This window comes from Taudactylus pleione, unplaced genomic scaffold, assembly GCF_031769625.1.
Source record: "Taudactylus pleione unplaced genomic scaffold, aTauple2 ptg000256l, whole genome shotgun sequence".
Classification (NCBI taxonomy): Eukaryota; Metazoa; Chordata; class Amphibia; order Anura; family Myobatrachidae; genus Taudactylus; species Taudactylus pleione.
In genome coordinates this window covers 3,676,644-3,685,000 of record NW_028284658.1, presented here as the reverse complement: position 1 = coordinate 3,685,000, position 8,357 = coordinate 3,676,644, and the positions used below count along the sequence as shown (strand labels likewise).

At 39.7% G+C, this 8,357-nt stretch overlaps 1 protein-coding gene across 4 annotated transcripts in view; it reads right to left on the bottom strand.

Moving 5' to 3' along the window:
- Nucleotides 1–8,357, bottom strand: part of MYL9 (myosin light chain 9) — an 80,732-nt gene that overhangs the window by 61,127 nt on the left and 11,248 nt on the right. Inside the window, exon 1 of one of the 4 annotated variants that reach the window (XM_088480580.1) lies at nt 5,079–5,128. The exons of 2 other annotated variants lie outside the window; for them this stretch is intronic. The gene's annotated coding sequence lies outside the window, so the exon portion shown is untranslated. Of the gene's footprint in view, nt 1–5,078; nt 5,129–8,357 lie in introns of those variants that run through there. One more of the 4 variants, XM_088480578.1, reaches the window with a different exon arrangement.

Below are 8,357 nucleotides of genomic sequence, written 5' to 3'. Positions count from 1 at the left end.
GTAACAAAGTATTAAAAAGTGAAAGTTAGATTCAGGATTGTTTAGTTTGTCCCATTACTTTTGGCCCCTTATAAAGTGGGAGGCACATATAGAAAGAAACCATTGTAATTCCTACACCGTTCACCCAATTTGGATGTAATTACCCTCAAATTAAATCTGAAAGTCTGCAGTTAAAGCACATCTTGTTTGTTTCATTATAGGAAAATTCTGTCAATTTCCCAATATTTATGGACCTGAGTGTGTGTGTATATATATATATATATACACACACATACACACACACACACATTCAAATGGGCTGATTAGTATAATTTCCCTGCATTGGTTATGAGGCACAATGATCCCAATGGCTACATGCATTTTCTAAAAGTATTAGTGTGTTTTTATCAACAAATTGATCTTACTAACTGCTTTGGGGCTCATTTACATTTGGATGAAAGTCAATTTTATGACACGCCTCTCAGATGTAGTACACGCCCACTTTAGCGCACACTGATAGGTAATGCTTTCACAATCTCCCGGAAATGCTTTTTCAAAAGTAGGCAAGTATGACACTAGTGTATGGTCATTGATTGGCAGCTCCCACTTATTTGTGGTGGGGATCGAGAATTGGCTCTAAAGTGCAGGGAAGCCAATTGGATCTTTGATCTTGATACAGTGGCCCCGAGGGGCCTGAATGAACAGATCTCTTTTAGTATAATTCTTTGATTTATAGGTTATTTTGTTTGTGATTTTTTAGTTATTCTTTATGTGTTGGTGTGGGCTGGCTGGCTATTTTATTCTATTTCTTTATAATTGAAAATTTATATAGATACAATTTTTTGTACAACATAAGCATGGCTCCTTTGGTAGCACTCAGGATATGAATAAATAGGATTAACTGTTGCCTATTGCTAATAGTATTTGCAATTTTGAACCAGCCCTCGGTGACTCGATTTATAGCACCTGGCATAGATTTACTTTTGGCGTTTAACTTACGGGTGATATGTCCCCTGTCACGATCACAGGATTGCGATCGTTATGTAGCAGTGTTGTTTGGTTGCTATAATACAGTCAATTGTTCACTTCCCTGCATTCATGTGACTGACGTCATCGCGCTCACGCCCTCTCGGAGCGCGGTGGGTCGGTCATGTGATCGCGGAGTGACACGATATGCGGGAGGAGTCCCGGTGACGTTTTACATGGGAGTTTACCTATTGGGTAAATCAAATACGCTGATTGCTGTCCGTATAGTGAGGCTTGGATACTTTTGCTGGATGGGGGCGTGGCCTATTTAGCGTGCGTTCCATCATGCCATGTGGATACTGCGCTGTTATTGATTGTGCCTGTTAAGTCATGCTTATGTTCTTATTTAATTAGTTGACTGTTTATTGACTATCTGAGATGGCTGTGGCTTCTTAACAGATTTGTGCCTTGACAGAGGTCTGTATGACAGAAACATCAGATTTTGTACAATGACACTGGCGGTATGTAATTAATAACTATTTTTTTACTGCTGCAATGGTGAGTGCTATCCAACTTTCATATTATTTCTATACGTGAAAACCATTTGGTTGTGGTTACACTGAGGACGCTTCTGAAAACCAGAAAGATGAAAGTTATCTCCAGGTATGTTTGGTACAGATGTAATAGACACAGATGATCATCACAGAGAAGCATTGCTGAATAATTTAGTGAGAAAGGAAGGTGGGTGTCAGAAGTACATTTTTAGGTTTCATTTGGTATTTACACGTCGTGCTCCAAAATGACAGCAGAAGCTTGCTATAAATAAGTATAGACACAGGTGGCATGGGACCTTATATCCAGAAAGTATGAGACTTAAGGTTTCCCAAATAGCTGATATTATTGGGAAAAGCCTGCGTTTACAGGTTTGTATTTATTCTATCATGTGGAGCACCAGGTCTAAAATAGAACAAACTACATTTAAGTACCACCGACCCATAGTAATTTTTGGAGAGAATAACATCTTTGTGTACAAATAGCGGCCAATACTCATTAAATGATTGGAGGCTATTTATTTGCACAGCGAATCTAACAGACCTGCCAGTATGCACAGAGTTTCCAGATAATGAAGTATTCAAGAGCAGAGGTGTCATCTTTCAGGTAATGAAAGCAGTAGGGATGGAAAGTACAATGGGTGGTGTGAGCCCTGGGCATCCAGTCACATGCTTTCCACCTGAGTGATGACACACCGAAACAGAATTCTCTAATAATCCATATAGAATAATATACTGTTTTACTACATACACAAGCCTCTCATGCCTTGTATGGACACCAATCTTCTCACTTTAGGTTTTGTCAAGGTCATATTTGCAGCAGATAGTGTAAATGTGGCTACAGTCCTAAAATACGCTATTATAATCTGCTAATGGATAAAAGCAATCAATGGTGAATTTGTGTAATCTATACCCACCCTTTTGTGGGCTCATTGGAATATCTGGAGGCTTCGAGGTCAGTAATTTTTGAAGTTCTTTCTTTACCTTACAATATCTAGGAATGTATGAGGACCCTCAACCATTCCTGCAGTCAGGATCAGCAGTACAGGAAACACTGCTGCACTTCAATGTTTTAGCACAATAAATGGAAGTTCTGTTTATTCACAATACATTAAACTACACAACATAATTAGGTCACAGTGGAGTCCCTGGAGACCTTCATGCAGTTACAGTTCTTCCACATAAGCCAATATATCATCCTAAAAATTAGAAATTTAAAAAGGAGGGGAGAAGATCTAGGTCCACTAGTTTGGAATGTTTGATATAAACAGATCTCGCAATGATCTAAGTGCATTTCAAGTCCAAATACAGAACATAAAACGAGCCACCAGGTGCTCATGAACATCACTGATATACATTTTTATTTAGGAACACAAGGAAGTACAAAAATATTGCTAATGTACAATATTTGGGAAAGATTTCTGGACTGCACAACCTGACTATGATGGGAGGTGCTACCTGATGAGACTAATTGCAGGCACAGAAACAGACAAATCTCAGGTTCACAACTCCAAATTATTAATAATATATATAAATGCAATAAAATTTTGCAATCAATAGAGGTTTTTAGCATAATCATGGCCAAGGTTATGGGCCCACCCACCATATCCAGGTAACCTCTTTCGGGTAGGTCCCTAACATACTAGGATTCAAATCCAGAGCGCAGGACCCCCCAAAACTGGCCCAGCCAAGCCGCCCCAGGGCACCACCATAGTAAGAAAATTGCAGTGTGAAGAGATAGTTAGGAGCAGCTGCAGCTGCATATAAAGAATGAAAATAAAAAAAGTGAAGTACATATATATTAAACACACACAGTGAAGGGTTAAAATGTGTTATAAAGGAAAATGTGTTATAATGTGGTGCCCTGAGACAGATTAACCAACGCAATCCAGGGGGACCCACACCCCAAAAATTAACCAAAGTTGCACTACAGTATATAACTTGTAGGACTTACCTAGAATTGTGCCTAATACAGTGTGCATATACATTACCATACTCCATGCTTTTAAACCAATAAGGAAGGGTGCTAGTCCAGAATGGGGGCGTCCCTTTTTCCTGGATTTGAACCCTAGTACGTTAGGGACCTACCCGAAAGAGGTTACCTGGATATGGTGGGTAGGCCCATAACCTTGGCCATGATTATGCTAAAAACCTCTATTGATTGCAAAATTGTATTGCATTTATATATATTATTAATAATTTGGACTTGTGCACCTGAGATTTGTCTGTTTCTGTGAATGTACAATATTTGTCAGCTAATCACGGTACCATTGCCTTGACTTGGCACCAAAGAACTCTAATTAATAATTTTGTCATCTGTTGTTTGCATATTTCTAACAGAGTTGCCACATACACAGCATTTCAGAGCCATGAGATGGAATGAAATCCTGCCCCTGAAAAATCCTTTTCATCAACTCTCTCTCTTTTTTGAGTTAATATTGGCCTGCCCTTTAGTTCCTGCATAATTCTATGTATCGATCCTACGTACTAAAAGCACAATGCAGGAGATTTCACAGAAATCTCTGGCAAAGTGCTAATTAGCACTTCAGATAGCAGTCCCCATTATTATCAATGGGGACTACGATCTGCGAAGCTTTTTCGGAGTTTAGCCAAGGTAGTTTACACCATCTTCAGATTATGTAAACTACTGTATGCATATGGAGGCTCCAGGTGCAGGAGAAGAAAGGTTTTGATCTCTCCCCTGCAGCCCCCGACTTATTTATTTACATTAATTTATATAGTGCTAGAATATTCACTGAGAGCAAACACAGCAAAAAAAAAGACAAGGAATTAATAGACAAATAGGTATGAGGTCCCTGCTTGTATTGAATAAGTCAGCTTTTAGAATTTGTTTTGAAAAGGTTTACAGGGACAATCTTGCTACTTGAGATTGTCGTTTCAGTTGGACACACATTAAGTAGCCGAACCGGACAAGATCTGGTAATATTAGTAGTCTTCCGACCACATTTTCCATCATGCCCATAATGATCTTGGATCACTATCTGGCATGTGTGCTTTTATCGGCGTGCAGATACTTAGTGATGTTGAGCCAAGTGCCTGATGTCCACTAAAATATTATAGCTTTTGTGTATATGAAATGTTTGAATTATACTTTACCTGTTTCATGAAAGACATTCTTCCAATTAAATGTAAAACAAATGAAGTAATATATAAAAAGTGAATAAACCGGTGATCAATGGTTTCTAAAGGCAAATGAATAAATTCAAAATGTAACTTTGTAACTACACTCCAGAGTAGAAAACCCCTATGTCATGAATATTCAACATGCAGCCATTCAGCTGCTGTAACTACACATCCCAGCATGCCGTGCCACCAACTTACCATACCCTAATAGCAACACTATCAGGACATGCTGGGATGTGTTGTTCCACAGCAGCTGGAGGGCTGTATAGTATTTGCCTCCTCACAAAGATGTATTGTTCCATTAATATTTATTTTACTGAAATATAGCATTAAGGATTCATATGCATCTCTAGTTCCTGTGACTGCTGTAAACCTTTCGTGAGCAACTAAATCCATGCAATATCTATTTTTCTATATCTATTACATTCTCTTACTTACCGATTTGCGTGTGTGTGTGTCTCTGTGTCTCACTTCCAGTATGAGCAGTGTAGTGGGTGTGACTTCTATGAGATCATTAGAGGCAGGTAAAGGGAGGGACCCAGGAAGATGTAGGTCAAAGTATAAGGAGCATAGACAAGGTAAGCTTTTATATACAAGGGGCTGGGGTGCGGAAGCAGGTATAAAGGGTACTTTCATTTAACCCTGTTTTATGCTACGATTTGCAGCATTACTACATCTGTTTTGTTTGTTTTTTGTAAGCATTTAATCAGATATATTTGGTGATGTAGAAAACTACAATCTGTATTATACAGTCGGCACTTTAGAACAACTTGTCTCTCCACCTTATTAGTTGCATCTACATTTATCAGAGTTTGTGCTCCTATATGGCTTCACCAACAATAAAGTTCTGCATTGCTATAGTAGTTTTATCTCATGAGACAGCATGCTAGAGATTGTCAGGTAATGTAATAGGAGGGTATCTCATCATGCCATCGTTTAGACAGTTCAGACAATGGGCCCGATTCAGTACAGATCGCAATTGCAACCACGTACGCAGATCAGATGATTGTTGCGTACTGCACGTGCGCTGCGATCGCACTGCGATTATGCATGCAGACAGGAATCCATCGCAAAGTGAGTGACAGTCAGTGAGCGTCTGGGAGTGGTGGTTGGCGAAATACTGGCGTGCCTGTGTTTGAACGATGTTGCATGCACGTGCATAAATTAGCCACTGCGATTGCATACGCAGCTTGAGTACTCACAGATTGCGATGAGGCTTGCAATTTCTGCAACGGGTCAGACCTGCTGTAATTGTGCTTGACGGTCCGATGTTACCGATGTATACGCAGGACTGCGAGGTATTACGGATGTGTAAAGGCAGTAGTGGGCGTCTCTCTATGCTGGCTGAGCGGTGGCAGACATGAGCATATTGTCGCAGCTCCGTTGCGTGCGATTATGCAGCTGTGATCGCAATTGCGTACCATGCTGAATCAGGCCCAGTGTTCACAATTTGTTTCCCGTCAAAGTTCACTTCTCCGAACATATTTCATTTAATGTGTTTGCAAAAATAATATAGATATCTATCCTGTTTTTACACATCATCACATACTGGTTTCACAGCATATGCTCAATACTTTCAGCGTTATGCCAAACAGGTATTTTTCACGTTGGCCACGCATCGTTATCGTAAATTATCTTATTAGAATGGTCATGTTGCCATTTGTGATACTGACCAAAATAGATGTTTTAACTTGTAGTTGTGGATAATTAACACTTCTTTTAATGGGTGGGAGGGTAAATTCCATCCCTGGTGATCATTTTTTTGTCATAATAAAAGACCTTCTAAATTCCAGCGATGTGCGGCCAAGATGTTTGGCTGTGTACATTGTGGTAGAATAGGGTACCCCATCATCACTGTGGGGGTGGGGAGAGAAAGTTTGGCTGCTGGTGTGCGCAAAGTGTCGGCGGTCCATTGGCATTCTGACTGTAGTACGCAGACATCGTTAGTCTATGAATCACCTCCTAAATGTCACATTTATATATACACATTCACGTACAGTGCAGATCAATTTGCTAGAATTTAGGCACCCTAGTCTTTATAAACGTATACATATTGCGCTTTACAATTGGGATTCTTAACAGGTCAATGGAGACTGGTGCACTTCCTAATTCATACACTAAGGAACATTTGCAAAGGATTAGAACTTTATAAAATATTTTATGTTTTTAGTCCCTTTTAACTTTTGCATAGATCAAAACGTGGTAATAAAAGGGAATTTCAACTTTATTTCCTCGCTGCAAATGATCAAGACATACAGGGGCTGATTCTGCACCGTTCACACCTGTGGACGATTTTCCATATGGCCACAACAGCCTCCTAGCTAGCTTAAGTTAATGCAAGAATATTTCAGTGTATGCCGAACATCTGTGCGTCTGCATGTGGAGTACCGGCCCACCCGCTGCTTTTCCATCTGCAGCCGCAACAGTCATTAGTATCTGGATTTGCATCCACTCCATGCTGGGTGCAAAAGATCCGTCTGAACCAGACGTCCCATCCCCGTCCATACGCCACAGAGCTTGGCTTACCTCTATGAGACTGCCATCACATAGAACAGGTGTGGGTCAAACAAGATTGCCACCCAGAAACACCCATATCACAGAAAGAGTAGTCCAATCAATCCATCCACACTTATGTCTGATCATATGCGCAGTCACCAATTTTTATTCTAAAGCTGCATACACACATAAAGATTATCTGTCCAACCAGCTAACTAGTTGATTGGTTGGAATGAAAACCTGGTAAGGTATGAAAGCAAATGACAATCAGCAATTTGCTCCCAAACGCTGGAAAATGAACCAAAACTGTTGTTTGAACAAATAGTTTAGATCAAACATTTAACAAACTTGTCTGACAACCATTTTCATCTGTTTTCTGGCATTTAGGAGCAAATTGCTGATCATCATTCACTCCCATACGTTACCAAATTTTAATTCCAACCAATCAGCAAGTTGGCTGGTTGGATGCAAGTTGGTCTAGTGTGTGGCCAGCTTTGGGCACATGGGGAAATCTGCCAGATCCGTCCACAAACCTACTTCTGTCCACAGCGTATTATTTGCATCTAATCTGTAATGTCCATACTGTGATTAATCTTAAAACCGATTCAAAGAGCTCTGGGAGCTTATCTGTGGTGTTCCTGGGTGCATATTGGTGGGGACAGGCTTAGACATGGTGGACACTGGACAGAATGCCTGGAATCTGGAGGGGAGGGGGATGGAAGAGGTCAGTGAGAGAACTGTGTACATGTGACTGTGATGTTTACAATAGATTACATTGTAAACTACTTACAACAAAGTTATTCATGAAATATTCTGCACTGAATGACAGTTCATTCCAAATGACCTTGCAATTTATATCATTATCTGAAAACCTTTTTGTTTATTACATTTATGTAGCTTTTTCACAACAAAGGCATTTACACGGTTTTGATTTTTTCTTTCTTACACCACACAAGATTGTTGCAAAATTTATTAACAGGTATATGTAATTTTTCTTGTTTATTTTTTGCTTTCGGGGAGGGGGTCACACATAATAAGGTGGGGTTTTTTAGCCTTCGAAAGGACACAAACATATAGAATATATGTATATACAGTTCATTATCTTTTTTTGCTAATGGGATATACTAGGATTGTGTAGTGTAGTTCCATTAGGATAACTGCATAGAAATGCATTGCAAATTCAACAGTGGGATAGGAATCAGGAATATAACAATGATGATG